The sequence below is a fragment of the Sarcophilus harrisii genome, chromosome 3 (assembly GCF_902635505.1).
Source record: "Sarcophilus harrisii chromosome 3, mSarHar1.11, whole genome shotgun sequence".
Classification (NCBI taxonomy): Eukaryota; Metazoa; Chordata; class Mammalia; order Dasyuromorphia; family Dasyuridae; genus Sarcophilus; species Sarcophilus harrisii.
Genome location: NC_045428.1, coordinates 455,588,403 through 455,608,003, shown reverse-complemented (window position 1 = coordinate 455,608,003; position 19,601 = coordinate 455,588,403). Strand labels below are relative to the sequence as shown.

Below are 19,601 nucleotides of genomic sequence, written 5' to 3'. Positions count from 1 at the left end.
ATATAATACTTAAAAGTTTACAAAGTGCTTTCCTCATAAATACCTTTAAAGAAAGTAATGTATGAACATCCCAATTTTACATATGGAAGACACTGAAGCTCAAAGAGGTTGAATGACAGTCAAGTATCACCACAGCTAATAAATACTGAGCCAAAACTCAAACCAAAAACCTTAAGCTATAAAACCAGTATTCTTTTGGGAAGAAGCTAGGTAACACAATGGGTAGAACACTGGGAGACCCAAATTCCAATCCTCCCTCAGATACTTACTAGCAGTGTGATCCTGGGCAAATCACTTAACCTGTCTGCCTCAGTTTTCTCACCTGTAAAATGAGGAAAATACAAATACCCATTTCCCAGAGATACTGTGAGGATAAAATAAGATAATATTTATAAGGCTCTTTGTAAACCTAAAAGCACTGCAAAAATGCTAGTTATCATCATTATCATCATCACATACTGTTTTTCAGAAAAATTAAATTATATGAGATGGCAAAAAGTTGTATTGGATTAATCAAATGTGGATGTAATTCAACAAACATTTATTAAGTAGTTACTATGTTAAAGACATTGTACTAGAGACTACATTAAATGACAAAGACATGGTACAACTATTAAGTGTGAAAAATATTTTAAGGAGAGAGAAATCACTTAAAGGCTAGAGTGTCCAGGAAATATTTAATGGTAAATGTGAGACATGAGTTGGTCCTCAAAATATGTCTACGGGCAGAGAGCATGAGGATGAGCATTCCAGATCTGGAAATAACATGGACAAAAGTTTTGGCCAGGGGTGGAGGTGGGAGTGGGATTTGGTTACATTCTTTTAATCTGAAAGTTGAAATTTCATTGTGATCATTGCAGAATTCTAGGAATAGCTTGGCAATTTATATTTAAAACGTATCTAAAGAAACAAAAGGATTGTTAATTTGCATAAATGAGGGAAAAGTTAATGTGTATGGTGACTAAAAAAAGAAAATGATTGAAAATTAATTAATCAAATAATTGATGGAGAGGGAGAGAGGAAGAAGAAAGGAAAAAAATAAGAGAAAGGAGCAGTACAAAAAAGAAGAGGAAGTATATAAAATAAGAAATCAGGGGGAGAGAAAAAAAAGATTAGTTAAATTGAGATAGACAATTAAGGTTTCAGAAAAACTTTGTTTTTTGGTGTTGGTGTGTTTAAGTAACTTCTGTTTCCAAATTTCCATCCCTGGGATAGTTCTAACTCTTTAAAAAAAGTTTGTATAACCTTTGGTTATAAAAGAGTCATCCACCTAACATGAGAGTATTCATTCAGATGGGAGAGTTGGAAATACAGTATCTTCAAAACCATTGCCTCCAGGATCAAGATAAGCCCACCATTTGTCATGGAGTAATCATTGTGCCTAGTCTCTAGACCAGACTCATGGAAGTAAATTATCCATTAGAAATAGGGCAATGAATGGCACTTTGTTTTCTCCCTTATCCCAGGTGCAGTTTTAAAAAAATAATCTGGTGTTTTGTGGCTTTTACCCTCTCTTGTCCATTGACTTTAAATATCATCCAATATAGCTGTTCATGGACATGTTCGTGGCACAATGGAAGTTCCTATCCAGTAGGCAGGTGGAATCCACTTGCTCTCAGGCTGGCTCCATTTCTGGAAGGCCATTCTACTGAAAGGGTGCTCCCTGGCTAGCTGCTGGAATGATTGGATTGAAGGAGCCGCCCTGTGTATGTTTCCTCATGGGTTTCCTGTGATTATGAGGGCACAAGTTGCCATGGAAACTTTGTCAGAGGAGGAAATTGCCGGATAAGATCATTGCCTCTGAGAATAGGCCCCAGAATGGATGGGGGTGGAACACTGGGGAAAATGGTCAAATTCAACCATGTAATGATCATTGGACAGAACAATGAGGATGGGAGGGTCAGAGAATGAGTGGGAAAGTTAGAAAGAATTTAACAAAGCTTAATTCAAAAATCTCAGAGGCATCTTGATGGAACTAGAAGTTTCACATTAGTGAAAGCCTTAAGTTACCAGATTTGGGATTTGAGCAGATTGATCCACAAACGGACAATCAAAACTCTCAGGAGAAATCACTGTCTTTTATCAGAACAAACCTGGGTGGAAGAAATATGTGTTGGGTGCCTCCTTCACTGGTCTCCTTCTACCTCTAAATTCTATAGGTTGCTCTGAAAACCCTTTTTTTTTTTTTAATTCAAGCCTTAACAATCTAGATGTCCCACTGATCCTTACCTTGCATCAATATGATGAGTATGTTTGCCTGACAATCACTTGACATGAGAGAAGTATTAGTCAATCAATTAACCAAGAAAGAGAAAAACTATATATCTCTATCTATAATATGCCTATTTCTACCTATATGTAACCTGTATCTATATATCTGAGTCTAATTTTATGTCTAAATCAATTGTCTATATTTACTCATATCTTTATCTAATCTATTCCTAAATCTATACCTATATTTATATCTAATTGATGCCTATATGTCTATGTCTACCTCTGTTTATATCTATAGATACACATATGGATATGTACAATATATAGATGTGTACATCTATATAAATAGGTCATTCTAAAAATCTTAATGCAGTTTAAATTATTAAAAATGGAAAGTTGCACATAATACTTCTAGCATACCCTGTATATGAATGGATGTAACTACATATCAATAGATGGACATACTTATATATATGTGTGTGTATATATATATATATATATATATATATATATATAAGACGTTATACTTATGTCTAATATAATATCTATATTTTTCTAGGAATTTAGTAAATGAGGAATGTTGTCCTTTCAATTTTGTTCTTTTAATCTAATTTCTTGGTGATTCAAAGTTATGAAGTCAATATCATATCATTTCAGTGTTGCAGGGCTTTATCAATTCCTTCTAACTTCCCAAGGGAGGTGAGAGATTAGGTTAAATGCTGTGACAGAACCTGAACTTGGAGCCAGAAGACTTGGGTTTGGACCCTGCTCTGATACTTGAGCTTCAGTTTCTTCATTTATAAAATGAGGTTCATAATACTTTCACTCTAAACCTCATGGACTTAATATCTAAGCCTTATAGGACTCAATAAATATGAATTACTATTAAAATTATGGTCTCCATTTCATAAGGAATACTGAAGCCAATAATAAATAAGCATTAATTTAACACTTTTTGTGTACCAGGCACTGTGCTAGGTGCTGTGATACAAGATAAAAAGTAAACCATTCCTGCTCTCAAGAAGTTTTTATGTAGAAGCAACATGCATATGTATCTGTACACATCTGTATGTGAATCTGTGTACATATATATTAGTATATACCTGTATGAATAAATACTATAAATTATATGTAAATTATATTATATATTGTAAATAAAATACATCATATAATTATCAATATACATTGAAGCAACAATCAGCATATTATATATAACAATGTATTATATATGAATATGACTATATCAGTCATATGTTAATATAAATACATTAATATGACATTCATATATGGAACTATGTATATGTGTACATATAGTATGTATATATTTGTGTATATAGATGGATATTAATTTTGGTGGAAAATAAGAGCAGCTTGATGCTGAAAGGCTTTGTATGGAAGATAACACTTGAAGAAGCTAGGGATTCTAAGAAGCAAAGGTAAAGGTGAGGAAGGATTATATTCTAGGCATGAGACAGCTAATATACTTATATTTGAAATGCATTATCCTTTCTTTTCTCCAGTAATACCTGAGTATCTACTGAGAAGGCCACAAATATGGGAAGGAGAACTGACTCCTAATGTCAGAAGGCAAAGAAATAGCTGCGACAGAACTTTGCCTATTCTTCTTCTTCCTTTTCTTTCTCCTCTTCTTCCTCCTGTCAGCTAGGTAGTATAGTAAATAGAGTGCAGGAAGGGCCTGGAGGCAGGAAAATCTGAATTCAAATTTTGCTTCAGACACTTAATAGGTATGTGATCTTGGGTAAACCATCTGACCACTATTTGTCTCAGTTTCCCTATTTGTAAATTGGAGATAATATTAGCAAGGTTGTTGTAAGGATCAAATGTGATAACAATTGTCAAGTGCTTAATACAATACCTAGTATAGAGTAAGCACTATACAAATGTTAGCTTTTATTATTTATATCTCTGTATTCCTTGGGAAAGGGAACTTGTGAAAAGGTCTCAGGACTGTAAGAAAAGAGAAAGTGAAACACACTGTAAAGTTTCCCCCTCTGGGGGTTCAAACTAACCTTTCAGCCCTTGCCTGTTAGCTTCCATATTCAGCTTCTTTTTATTATTTTTTTTCTGTAAGTAAAGTCACTGTGTAGGAGGAGAATTCAACTTTGATCTTTAGAGATGCCCTTTAAATGTGGTTATGGTCAGAAAAGTGACTGTGAAAACTCAAAGTCAACAACCAAGGTAAATACCCATGGGAGACCTGGAGAAAAGCCTAATAGGAGAACTGTGATTAACAAAGGGGTTATAGCTCTGGATTCTGTTACAACCCATGTCTCTCTCCAGTTTTTATGGTGTTCTGAGACCCTCTTCTCTCAACTCATTCATGCTCTTCCCCTTAATTTATTAAACCCCATTAAATAAAATACTTTCATCTGCAAGGAATTCTGATTGCATCTTCCAGGGACTCAGCCGTCTGCCTCTTACAGGGTTATCCAATGCAGAAGCCTTTCTGTGAGTTAAGATTTAAGTGACCTGGGAAGAAAATGTTGAATTAATTGTGTTTAGAAATAGTAAGGGGTTTAAGGCTCAATAATAAGTTTAGCTATACAGCACCACTTTGTCATCAGAGGAAACAAAATTTTAAAATGATTATTTCCCCCACTGATCAAAATCTAACCAGCCTTTGTTTAAAAACCTAAAAACAATCAGACAGGTTTTCCTACCCTATCTCCATAAAGTACTTTTCTGAGACTATATGGAGGGGTGACCAGTTTTCAAAGACTGGTTCTGATAGGTCCGTCTGGGCTAGAAAAAGGCTTTGAACAGAAACCTAGTGATGGATCATATGTCTGTCATCCAGGGACCAGGTTGTCCTGAATATGATGTGTTCTCCCTCTCTACAGGTTTCAGTCTGTGACAATGAAGAACATACCCATTCAGATGAAATGAAAGATGCTTAATGTATTGATTGATGAAATATTTCCAAATCACAGAATCTCAGAGTTAGGTAGGATCTCATATATCATCTAATCCAACTCATATCTGAACAAATATCACTTCTACAATATTCTGAATAAGAAATAATCCAGACTTTGCTTTTAATTTTTTTTTTTTTTTTTTTTTTTTTTTTTTTTTGCTGAAGCAATTGGGGTTAAGTTGACTTACCCAGGATCACACAGCTAAGAAGTGTTAAGTATCTGAGACCAAATTTGAACTCAAGTCCTCCTGACTTCAGGGCTGGTGCTCTATCTACTGAACCACCCAGCTGCCTCCAGACTTTGCTTTAAGATCTCTAGTTGAGATGTGCTATTGCCTCCCAGGAATTGGCCTATTCTACTTTTGGACCAGTATAATTGTTAGGAATTGTTTTTTCCTTACCTCAGATTGAAATCAGTGCCTCTGTAGCTGCTACTCATATTTCTTAGCTCCACCCTCTGGACCTGGAAAAAACAAATCAAATCCCTGTTTCATATGGCAAACTTACAATTACTCAAAGATGGCCATCACATATAACTCTTTGCTAAAACATCCAGTTCCTTTATCTGATTTTTGTATGGGATCATCTCAATTTCATTCACCATTCATTGTCTTTTTCTGGGCTAACTTATTAATGTCTTTCCTAAAATGTCACCTACAACTGAAAATCCAAATGTGATCTGAACAGAGAAGACTAGGGCCAAACAAGACTTATTTCTTTCCTTCAGAATATTATGTTTCCTCTACTATAAGGAATGATTGTATTAGCTTTTATTTTTTAAAATTTCATGTGACACTGCTGACTCTGAGTATTTGGTCTACTAAAATTCCAATATTTTTTTTTTACTTAAAGTATTGTTCAATGATGTGTCCTCAATATATGAAGATGATGTTTTGAATTCATTTAGGGACTTTATATTTTTTTTGCGGAGGCCATCTTAAATTTCATCTTCTTGAATTTGCCCCATCATTTTATAGTATTGAGATTTAGCTGAATCTTGATACTATCATCCAGTGTGTTAACTGTCTCTCAGCTTGGTTTTATTGGAAAATTTGATAAACCTGCCATCCATGTTTTTTTTTTCCAAATGATAAAAGTATTAAATAGTATAAAATCAAAGACATATCCTGGACTCCAGACCAGGCTGACATCAACCCATAAACAGATATTCTATAGATCAAGTCATTCAACCAATTACAAATCCACCTAGTTTCCATTATATCTACAAAGGCATCATGAGAAATTTTTTCTTTGCTGAAATTGCCAAAATCCAGGTATGTTATACATATAAGCATTCCTCATATCTACCTGATCAAAAAAGAGAATGAGGTTGCTCTATCATATAAATTCCCTTTCTTAATGTTCACAAATCATATTTTTAACAAAACATTCTAGGATCTTGCCAGAAGTGAAAGTGAAGCTCAGTGATTTAGAATTTGCAAATTCCATTCTCTTCTATTTTTTGGAAATTGGGGAAATAATAGAATTTCTCAGTGGACATCAAACCCTTGTTCCTAGTTCTGACTAATGTTTTCTTACTGGAGGGTTTCTTCAAATGACCATTTTTATGAGCCTCAGCTTTTTGACTTGTAAGGCATAATCATTAATCCTGTATTTTATGAATAAATGTAGTAAAAAGGATATTTTAGGGTCCTGTCATCTCTATATGTGATTCTTTGGAAGTGAGTTTATTCACAGATGAGATTAATTGGGGGATTATGATTCAGGAACAGATGAAGACCTTTGTCCCATCTTTTCTGTTTATATTATCATCATCCCACTCAGACCCCTGTTTTCTTTCCTCCATTATTGTGGTAGTGTCCAAACCAGTCTCCCTGTTTCTAATCTTTTCTTGCTCCAGTTCATCCTATATGTTGTGAATGTTTCCAATTAATTTTTATAATACACAAATGCATATGCCCTTATGCTGCCCAAAAACTTTTAATGGTTTCTTATTGCTGAGGAAATAAATCTAAAAGTATTTAGTGTGGTATTTAAGACCTTCCACCTAGTTTTCTAGTCTTATCTCACTCTATTCCCCTTCACATGCCTTACTCTATAACCAAACCAGCCTACTTACTTTCCTTTAAATGATATTCTACCATCTCTCCAAGTCAGGAATGCCATCCTCTTCTTCTGTGGCTATTGAAATTCTACCAACTAACAAATCCAGATGAACATTATATTTGTCTCACCTATTTTCAAAATTTCATAGCACTTCTATTTGTGTTTCTTTTATAGTCTTTGTTTTTGGGATGAAAATACCTCTCCTTACTTCATAGATCTAGCATGATGTTGAAAAGTTAACCTATGTCAAAATGCTTTGAAAACTTATTTGTTGTTCAGTCATTTTTACACCATTTCTGACTCTTTCCCATACCATTTGGGTTAATTGTTTTGACAGAGATATTGGAATGGTTGGCCATTTCTTTCTCCAACTCATTTTATAGATGAGGAACTGAGACAAATAGGGTTGAGTGATATACCTAGGGTCACAGAGTTAGTATGTGTCTAAGGGCAAATTTGAACTTGTGAAGATAAATCTTCCTTCTTAGCTGCCCTTTGAAAGTTTGTAACAGGGAGCAGCTAGTGTACAATGGATGAAGCACTGGACCTGGATTCAGGACAACCTGAGTTCAAATCTGGCCTCAGACCCTTGATAGTTACTAGTTGTGTGACCCTGGGTAAGATTTTTTTGGTGATTGTCTCACCAAAAGAAGCAAAAGAAAGAAGGGGGAAAAAAAGAAAGCTTATAGCATGATGTAAAATTAAGATCATAGTTGAACAACTCACTTAGCCTTTATGGATTCCTTTTCCTCAATTGTAAATAAACAAATTGGATGAGCAAATAAGCTCTATCAACCTCTTTATATTTATTTGTAAGCATGTCATAGCATAATGCCTGGTCCACAGTAGGTGTTTAATAAATGCTAGTTGACCGACATCTCTTATACTAGACTATAGAGTCCTTAGGATCAGGATGTGCTCTTATTGACCTCATTATTAACATAGAGATTTCTTTGACCACAGCAATGGCTCAAAGAGTTGGTGAAATTGAACCATAAAGTCCTTATAATTCAATAGTTTCACATTATAGAACTTAGCTCAGTGACTCGCACGTGACAAGTGATAAATATAGATATATCTGCTCATTGGCTGGTATTTTCTACCCTTCTTTCTTGCTTATCTTGCAACAAAGGTGAGAAGAAAAGGGGTGTCTGGTATATCTTGTGTATTCTGTTACTTCTCCCACCTGCCCTCTGCTGGAGATAACTAATAAACAGGTAGCTGGACCAATGATTAACTGCAGGAAAAAGGAGAGGAAACTAAGCAGCATCTATAATCCCTACAATGGATCACTCCTTCTGGATAATTGGATCAGTGAAGTGTTGAGTCTTTTGTCTCAGTTCCATTCCAACCTCCTTAGTCTTCTCCAGCCATTAAAAACAAAAACAATAAATAAAAACCTCACATCTCTAGACTTATTTTTGACAAAAAAATTTGCTGGTTTCCAGAGACCAGGACTTAAAGGCAGGCAGTTCTTCCCTAAAGACTTGTATGCATTTGACAGTACTCCTCAGAATAAAAAAGAGAGGAACTTCATGTCATTACTTAAAGAATGTGATAAAAATCAAAGCCAGCATTCTCCCTGGGGCATTCTTGTTAAAGTATGAACCAGGTCTTTAGATTGAACACCCATGGTTTCTGGGCTGATCAAGCCAGACCCCAACATTAGAAGTGCACAATGAATAGCTTTGCTGACTTCATTGCCTCTTAGTCTTTTAACCTCAGCAAATGCTTGTTAAACACCAATTTTCTTTTCTCATAAGACTTCAAGACTGGTGAGAGTGGAGCAGTATAGATGAGAGGATCTTTCCTAGGAAAAATGCAATTTCTCTTCCTTTCTGAGATGCTCCCTATGCAAGGATTCAAAACTCTGTCTTCATTGAGAAGGGATGTGTGCTCTAAAAAGGTAGATTTTGGACACACTTCCCTTTCTCTCTTATTCCTCCATGATGATGATTACCTTTCCAATTCTGATTTTACCAAGCAAGTAGAGACTCAATCACTTCTTGATAAGAATATGTAGATTTTCTTGTGGATTGCCCCTGAGACTACTTTTCTTGTCAGAACCCAGAAAATTTAAAATAATAGCATTGGAAGGGAATTTAGAAGTCATAAAATCCATGTAGAATAATCATGTTAGAGTATAAAGAGTGTTTGAGTCCAAGTCAGGAAAGTATGGCTTCCAATCTTGTCTATGATACCAGCTGTCTATAATACCATGGGTAAATCATTTAATCCTTCACAGTATCAGACAGCTTCCTATATATTCTAGACAGGGTGTCATAAGAGTAACTTTCCACCTCTTATCCACAGGAATCCCCTCTGCAACATTTCAAGAAAAGATTATTTAGCCACTGTTTCAAGTTATAGTGACCGGGAACTCACTAGCTAACAAAGCAGCCCATTCCACTTTGAGGCAGAATCAATTCTTACAGTCAGAGAATTTTAGTCATCATCTGTCTCTCTTTAACTTGTAGCCACTGACAAATTTAATCTATCTCCCAGACAAATGACAACCTTTCAGATGCTTGAAGCTTCAGCTCCAACATTAAGCAAACATGTATAAAATACCTACTGTGGACAAGGGACTGTATTACTTGAAAAATAGAGAGAAGTCAGTAATGGAGCACCCCATATCCCACTTGGATTTTCCATCTTGTAGTTATCCATTTATAGTACCTGGCTGCTCTATGCCATTCCCCAGTCAGACCTATCTTGGCTCTAAATCTAATACTCTATTCATTACTATACCTACAAGCTGCCTAGGATAACAGTGTTATAAAGGAATAGTCATTTGTGACAGCAAATAATTTGGGTATCATAGTTTGCATAGTTTTCCAAAGCTGAGCCAGCATATCATGGTGTGGTACAAAAAGTATTAGATTTGGAATCATAGGATCTGGCTTCAAATTCTTGCTCTGTCACCAGCTGTAACCCTAGGCAAGTCACTTAACCCTGTTTACCTCTGTTTCCTGATCAGTCTTATTTCACTCCATATGACCCTTTTTGGTCGTTTTTCTTGGCAAAAATGATGGTGTAATTGCCATTTCCTTCTCTAACTCCTTTTATAGATTACATATATATATATATATATATATATATATATGTATATTTTAAGGTTTTATAAAGATTTTTACACATATTTTCTCATTTGATACTCTATGATTACTACAACTAACTAGCATTTATATAACACTTTGTAAAATGTTTTTTCAATTATTATCTAATTTTGTTTTTATAAACAGCTCGGGAAAGTGGGTGCTACTATTACCCTCATTTTACAGATGATGAAACTAAGGTAAACAGAAGATAAGTTATTTGTCCAGGACAACAGAATTAGTGAAAATCTGAAGTAGGATTTAAATTCTTATCTTCCTGACTTCTAGTCCTGTGCCTCAGCTACTAAGATACCTAGCTATTTTTTTTTTTGTGCAGCTGATAAAACTGAAATGGAGAAAGGCGCATTAAATTTAGTTCTCTTAAAGTGTCCGAGGCAGATTTCAAATCCATGTCTTCCTGACTTTAAATCTGCTACTCTATCCATTTACTATACCACCTTCCTGCCTAGGATAACAGTGATGTCAAAGAGATGATCTTCTGTGGCAGCAAACAATTTGAGATCATAAAAGGTTTGCATAATTTCCCAAAGGTGAACCACCACAATATGGTATGAGTACAAAGTGGACTGGATTTGGAATCAAAGAATCTGACTTCAAATTCTTGCTCTGTCCATTACTAACTGTGTGATTCTGGGCAAGTCACAAACACAGTTTACCTCAGTTTCTTCATCTATAAAAGAAATGAGAGAAAGAAATGCCAATACATTCCAGTATCTCTGCCAAGAAAACCCCAAATAGAGTCACAAAGTGTCATATGTGATTAACAACAAAAAATACCTATATAAATATCATTATTATAACAATATTTCCAGTGTGGCTGGTTGGATCAATTTCTGTTGCATTCCTGTGGACTTAACTGAGTAAATTTTATAGTGCTAACTTGAATGTAGTCATCTGGCATCAAAAAACTTTACCATCTCCAGAAAACCCTTTTATTTAAGTCCTTAGATGATTCTGGTGGATTCTCTGGGTGAATCTCTCCATTTTAAAATCAATTGATGTTCTACTGGTCATCCTGCCATCTAGGGGAGGGGGTGGGGGGGGGGTAAGAGGTGAAAAATTGGAACAAGAGGTTTGGCAATTGTTAATGCTGTAAAGTTATCCATGTATATATCCTGTAAATAAAAGGCTATTAAATAAAAAAATAAAAAATAAATAAAAAATAAAAACACACAAAAAAATAAAAAAATAAAATAAAATAAAATCAATTGATGTTAGTATTCATGAATCATTAAAAAAAGTTAACTCCATAGTCATAGCTGTCATGAAGTCTTATTTAATGTTGTTTTTGTATCTCATTTGAGAGAACGTTTCAGGACTGGATTTTGTCCTTCTAAATCAAATGCTTTTCAAAAAAAAATCAATAAACCATATGGACAGCAGATCTTAACTTTTCTACATTTCCTAGTCAGATATGGACTATGGAAAATGGTCTACAAAAGTCTGTCTGTTCTATTCTTATCTTTATATTAAGGACATAATTGATATTTGCATATATCATTCTTTTTTAAAAATAGCTTTTTATTTTTCAACATACATGCAAAGAAAGTTTTCAACATTCATTCTTGCAAAACCTTGTGTTGCAAATTTTTCTCCCTCCCTCCTCATCTACCTCCAACCCTACACAGCAAGTAAAAATAGGTTAAATATGTGCAATTCTTCTAAACATATTTCCACATTTGTCGGCATATGCCATTCTTATAAATGTTACCATTTTACCATTCTTATATATTTTATAGAGGCAAAAAAGGCAGACATCTGAATCAATAGTTGCCAATAACATTTCGGTTGCTTTTTTTTCTTCAGAGAAAAGAGATGAACCTATGATCTTTTCCATTGTTTGGAAAGCCTTCCATCTTTAAGATATTTTTGAAAATTTATCCCTGACTACCTCTAAAATTATGTTGCCTCCAGCATGGGTTTCTTTTGCCAAATTAATTCCTACTTCCTGGTTTCATTTTCAAATAAGATATGTGGTATGAAAATGGTAGAGTCCAAGAGTAATATGTCTGATGTTATTGTTGATAGAAATAGCTTACTATAAAAACAACAGATCTTTTTTATTTTGTATTTTTTTGTTGTTTCTCAAGTTTTATCCACAGATTTTCTCAGGATTATCTGGCTTACCTGAATCTAATACCAAAATTTGTATAAAATCATTTTCTTTTCAATAGTTTTTGATTCTTTTTAAAGATGATATAGCTAATAATTATCCCTTATTCTCATCTGTCCTATAATATAATATGCTCCAAATTTAAAACTTCATCATGGTGACTATTTTGCATCAGCTAGACTTTTGTAAGAAATAGTGATTTACTATATTTTCTTTTTTCTATTTCCCGATTTATTTAATCAATAGATTATCCAAACAGGTTGATTTGGAGCAAATATATGTCATTGAGCCCAAGTGGATTTAGTTTTAAGGACCTTGTCAAAGTCTTTCATAAATGTTCTCTCCTTAATCTTTTTCTATAGTCTTCAGCATATAAGCAACAATTATCATAAATAATAAATACTGCAAAAGGAATTTACACATCATGAAATGCTGCTTTTTTTTTGCTTTTTGGTATATAATGAAACCAAATTAATTAAATTCCTTTATTTACCTCTCTTAGAAGGGTCTGCAAATTGTTCTTTTATTTATTGGCAACATTTTCATCTGTATTATTTAATTTATGTTGAAAATAGCAAGCTAGAACTGACTCAGATCTACCAGCAATGTATCAAGTTTTTGATTTTAGGCCAAAGTTTAAGAATGTTCACAGGTAAATTAGTTTTTGTAGGTGATTTGCCACAATCACTATGGAAGTAGAAGAGGGTTCATAGGAATTAGGGGATTTTTTTTTCATTTTTTGGTCCATATCATGGATCATTCTGACCAATGAAATTAATAATCTCATTCAAGCCAATAGGCATGATTTGTCTCCCAAACCATTTTGATAGATTATATCAGAGCTTTTATCCCCATCCTAATCTTCAAGAACCCAAGAATACTTCCATGCCACCTTAAAATTTATTGGGATAGAATTACCGTAGGAAAAGTTGTCACACATAATTCCTCCCCCACCCCCATATGGCAGATAGATGTGATTATGGTATTTCAAATATGATTTGAATAGTACAGAGTATAGCAGATCTGCAAATTCCTTGGGTCCTGATAGTATGCTTTTATTAATGTCATCTAATGTCACATATTTATTGGGCAATCATACCATGCACATGGAAAATGCACTCCTCTAGTCTTTTGCTTTGATTTGTATTCCAGCCATGTCCAACATGTACTTGTACATTTGAGGTTTTTATAATCTATGGGCAGGACATTAAATTTAATTCTCTTAAATTGATTCTTGTTCATTCCAGCCCATTCATCCAGTTTACACAATGATGAGTTTTCTGTCTTGTCTCCTCCATCTTTTGTATGTACAGTCAATTAATTTTAGTGTAAAACAAAAAAGAGAGGGGGGATAATTGGGACTCTGTTTATAAATACCCTAAACTAGTAATTAGAGTACATTTAAAAATTAATGAAAATTGTTTAATGCTTATGGATATTCATTCATCAGTAGCCATGTAGTGAACAGCTACCTGAATAGTATCATCACTTAGGCATTTCTGAATTCTCTACTGTTTGGTTTTAACTTTTGATGATCCTCTACCATGGTGAAACAGTGTTAGTATAAAAAAAGAGAAATACAGATGGGTAAAATTGGCATTAGTGCTTATCCTCTGAACTCCAATCTGGCTCTTTCCATTGTGTCAAAACAACCTGTAGGGCTCTTAGCATACATAAGAACATTTGGAAGAAGAGCACATAATTTCATTAAGAGATAATGAATTTCATTTTGGATATATATGTGTGTGTGTATATATATATATACATACATATATATGTATATATTATATATATATATATATATATATTTAGATTTAGATTCTTAAAGGATATCTAAGTGGTAATGTCCAACAGCTACTTGGTGCTGTAGCTCACAAGAGAATTTAGTACTAGATATATGGATTTGGCAGTTCTTCATATAGAGATAACAACTGAACCCACAGAGCAGATAAAGATCATAAAAAAGGTTACAGAGAGTAAAGAGAGCCAAAGCCAGATTCTTATAGTTAGAAGTTTTGGTATGAATAACAAATAATATGACAAGGGAGCCATCAGAAGGAGGAGAATTGGGAGAAATCAGTGGATTATTCTTCTCTCCAGTGTCTTGATAGCCAAGAAAGGTAAGAATATTGAGGAGAAGGGAGTGGTCAGCTGTTTCAAATGTTGTAGAGATTTCAGAAACAAGGACTGAGGAAAAGACCATCAGATTTATCAGTAGGGAGAACACTGGTAACTTTAAAGACATGGTTTCAATTGACTAGTGGGGTCAAAAACTGGGTTGTAAGATTTGAGAGGTAAATGTGGCAAAGAGAGAGCTTTCTCTAGGAATTTGTGAAAAGGAAGAGAGATATAGGATGATCATTTAAGGAGATAACAAGGTCAAGAGAATTTTTTTAAGGATAGGTGAGATTTGGAAATATTAGTGAAAAGTAAGAAATGAGTCAGTAGATATTGAAGACAAGAAATAACAATAGTCATAGAGCAGGCTCCTAGAGATGTTAATCTAAAACATCTAAGATTGAGCAGGAAGCTTAAATTTGTCTTCTTTTCAGTTTAAGAAAGCACTTTTCTCCTACTCTTAGAGGCTTTAGGAGGGCCTAAGAAGTTGAGGGACTGACCTTGGCAAGAAGAACATCTACAGTTTTATCTAAGATTGGTACAAAGAAAGAGAGAATATGGTATGATATTAAAAGGGTTTTAGGTATAGAATAGGTTAGAAGAGGATGCTCCCACAGAATGACTTCCTTTCTGGCAAAGACTTTCTTTGCTTCTGTTTTTTGCCTAAGCTCAAAGGGTGCACTATATGAGTATTCTTCAGGGTATATGAATTAATGCAGTGCTAATGTACCATGGATTGATGGTTTTAACTTTTACTTGCTTAGGGACAGACTATAACCCTGCAAAATCCATTCTAGACTTTTATCATTTATTGGAAGAAAGAGGCCCTACAAATAACTCACAAGTTCTAATGTCTATTTGCTCTGTAAAGGAAGACTGAAGGAAGGTATTTTTCAGAATCCTATTCTAAAGCTATTGCTATTTCTTGAGTTATTTTGACTCCCTGTATTAAGAAGGGAAAACCCAAGTGCTGAACTTTCATAAGATCTGGGAGGTCCCGCTAGTCATGCTTTTCTCATTTCATTTTCATTTCTGAATGTTAGCCTAAAATATCTAACATTGAGCAAGTTGCTTAAATTTGCCTTCTGTCTGGCCTACAGAAGCATTTTTCTCCAAATTTTATAGGCTGTAGGAGAGCTCCATTGTCATCAGAAGAAACTGGAGCAGGAAATCTTGAAGGAAATGCTGTAACACATTGAGGCTGTATTTGCAGGGTCTTCTCCAGATGTCGCTGATCTATCAAAGCATCAACAAGTCCTTATGATGATTCCACCATTATTGCAGCAGACCTAGGAAATTTGACATCAGCTGTCAAGGCATTTAATATAATCTTGCTGTGGTGATAAGGCTGATGTATATGAAACAGAAGCCAATAAACAATATAGGAAAGAACATAGATATTTATGTGATTTTAACTTTGAAGTTAATTGGAGAAAGAAGTTCTGGAATGGTCAAGGAAGGCTTTGTGGATGAGTAAAAGGATAATTCCAAGTGAATAACAAATAACCCAACATAACATAAATTGTACATATAACATAAAAAGAAGGTACTTATTGAGGCTGAGGGTGAGAAGTAAAACTGGATAGCTAGGTTAGAGTTAATGAAAACAATAGAGAAATTAAGATTAAAGTTTTTGAGAAGAAAGGGGTTTAATTGAAGTGGTACTTTTAGATGATAAGCCTGGAAGCAATATGTAGACAGTAAAACTAACTGGAAGGCTATTACAATAATCCAGGCATGAATTGAGGGTGGTGGAAGTGGGACTTGGGAGGAAGTTGCAGTTTATAAGACACTTGCTGTGTTTTGGTCAAATTCTGAGTATTTTCCTTCCACAACATTTTGACCACTGAAGATAGCATATAAATGAGGGTTTTTTTCCTTTCTGGTCAAAATCTTTGAGTGAATTTTCTTATATAATCATTATTTATCTTTCTTTAAGATTTCAGATTTCACATATGGCATAATAATAGTATCATATATAATATAAAGCATGTAAACTGGATGGCCCTTTCCCCATCCAACTTTTAATATCTTGAATTGAAGGGGTTGTTGTGTGAGCTCATTTTCATAATGACCAAAAAGACTTTTATAATGAGGTGTGACTCTAAAAAATCAGAATTACATCAAACTAATTCTTTCCCTCTGGAAGCTTACAATCTGTCCAACATAGTGACAAGGATTAATAAGCCAATACTTAAAACATATAGCAAAGTCTTTGCATAACACACATGTTAGAGCAAAGTTTAATTTGTAGGGAAGTGACCATAGGACTTTACATCCAGAGAATTATGAGCTCTCCATAGAACAAACTATGAGAGCATCAGGTAGAAAACAAGAGTGGATCCAAAAACTGGAGACATTCACTCAGTTGGAGACAGTGAACTTTTTGGATGTTGTGGTGGTAACTTTGGAAGTTCAACCTTAAACCCTTCACCCTTTGCCTTATCTACAACATCCAAGCCTTTTTGGTCTAGAAGCAGACTTCCTGGTGTGATTTCCTGTATTTCCTGCCTTGGTCCCAGCCGGAAACAACATGAGAACAGCCTTCCTGTTGGAAACAAGGATGCCGTGCTGGCATTAAGTACAGCACTGGGAGTGAGGTCAGCAGAGAAAGAGTGAAACAGAATTTATAATTTGTTTTTTGAGGAGAGGAAGATATTCAAAGAAAGGGGATGAGTGAAATAAGGCTCACAAAACAACTTCAAAACTAAGAGGTTCTTTGATGTTCTTTATCTGTAGCCATGCATATTATATTTTTTTAAGTTTGTTACATAATGGGGGGAAACTACCATCAGTAAATGAATGGATGGAGAATGATTATTAATGGTGGCCTAAGAGAATATACATTTTTGTAAAAATTAAGAATAGATGATAGTAATACCCAGCCTTTATATAATATTTTAGGGTTTAAGAAGTAGTTTATGCACATTACCTCATTCAATTCTCATAACTGAGTGGAACAGGTACTATAGTATTATCTTTCCCATTTTATAGATGAGTGTTATGGACCAGAACTTGAAACAAGGTACTAAGTGGAATTGAGGAGAAATGAGGAAACTAAAACAGATAGGTTTAAGTGATTTGACCAGTAACACAGAGATAGTAAATGTTAGAACATGGATAAGTGCTTGTTCTTATTTTGAAAGAAGTTCAAACTCAACTCTGAGGGATTAATTACAAGGGCAAAGGGATAATAAACACATACAAATCCCATTATTTTCTCTTTTTAAAAATAGTTTTATTGATGTGTTTTGTCTTTTTACTACAAACATTTACAAATTAACTCCCACTGCTCCTCCTCCCAACTCCAAAACAATTAAATAAAACTAACAATATAGTGATCTCATCTCTATATGCAAGCAACATTTCACATCTGTAGCACTTCCACTATGTTTCTTTAAAAAATCTCTCTTCCTTCCACTTCCACCACATCGGGGGAATAATTATTGTAACAGTCAAGCAAATAAATCCTCTAAATGGCTGCATACAAAACCAGATATGTATATCATTCTGTACCCTAATTCTGTCACCTCTTTATCAGTAGCATGTTTTATCATCAGTCCTCTGGAATAATGGATGGGATGATCACTGTATGGATAGTATCTCTTATTATTCAAGTTGTTTGGTTTTGAAGCTGTTTGTCCTTATAGCATTGTTTTTATATAAATCATACTCTTGGTTCTGCTAATTTCATTCTTCTTCATCTTATAAAAGATCCTCAAAAGTATTCATTTTTTGCGGTCATCTTCTAATCTGTGGCATTTTTTGTAGTAATGATAGTGATGTTTATGATATTTGTCAGAAAATTAAGAAGTCCTATAAATTTCTATGGCAAAATCACAAGTCAGCATTTATATCATGGCATATATAAATAATATCTCACAGCAACCTGTGAGGTAGACAGTGTTTATATCATCTCCATTTTATGTATGAGGAAACAAATATCCTCGAAAATTAACTGAGTTACCTGTGGTCACAGAACTAGTAAGAAGTGTCAGTTTTCAGAGGAGCAAGGGCTTGTCTCTCACCAGTATCAAGATTACAGCATCTCTTTCCCTTAAGCAACCCAAGGATCTAGGATTCTCACCCATTTTTCTACCCAGAATATTGTTTCAGTTTCACCTTTCCTAAGGAAATGAAGGCTGAGGGATCATGAATGAGGCGACTTCTACTTCTCTCTTACTCCTACCTTCTTCCTTCCTCTGCTCCTTTTGTAGCTTTGCCCACAGTAGGAACTTAATAAAAACTTAGTTGAATTGATTGGAATGGCTTGAAAAAACTACATTTTCTGGGATGGATGAAAGCTACAAAAGGAGCACTAAGGAAACAGACCCAAACAAAACTTCCCTCATGGAGCTTACATTGTATTGAAAGTCTACAAGATAGGGCACAAGGAAGAAAATATAAGAACTTTCAGCTAGGCTGAACCCTGAAAGAATCTAAGAGTTCTATCTGTTACCAAAGCTAGATTCCTTGGACTCAGTCACCTCATCCATCTCTGTGTCTTTGCACAGAGCTAGCTTTGGTAACAAATGGAGTGCTGGCCATGGAGTCATGAAGACCTGAGTTCACATACTTCCTCAGACATTAGCTGGATGAATCTGGACAAGAAATTTAGCTTTGGTTTACCTTAATTTCTTTATCTATAAAATGGAGGGAAATTCTCTTGTGATAATAAAATAAAATTATTTTGTAAAGCACATTGAAAATTTTATAACTCTCTATATAAATACTAGTGATGATAATGATGAGGAGGAAGAGGAGGATGATAGTTTATTCCCAACAATCATTCCCTTTCTTTAAGAAAAAGAAAAAGTATACTGGTCTTTAAAATACACCTAGTCTTTGAACCAGCCTATCTGGGTTTAGGGATAGGGTGCCAAATGGAGTTCACAGATGATGAATTTAGAATTAGAAGGGACCTGAGAAGCCACAATTTAGGCCAATCTTTTTCTTTTATAGATGAAGAACTGAGGCCCAAAGAGACTAATTGATTTGTCTACTGTGATGCAGTTTGTAACAGATCATAGATTCA

General features: G+C 34.5%; 1 protein-coding gene across 4 annotated transcripts in view; it reads left to right on the top strand.

The window, feature by feature from the left end:
- The window catches only part of FLI1 (Fli-1 proto-oncogene, ETS transcription factor), a 154,370-nt gene that overhangs the window by 62,603 nt on the left and 72,166 nt on the right, over positions 1-19,601 (top strand). The gene's annotated exons all lie outside the window — the stretch shown is intronic.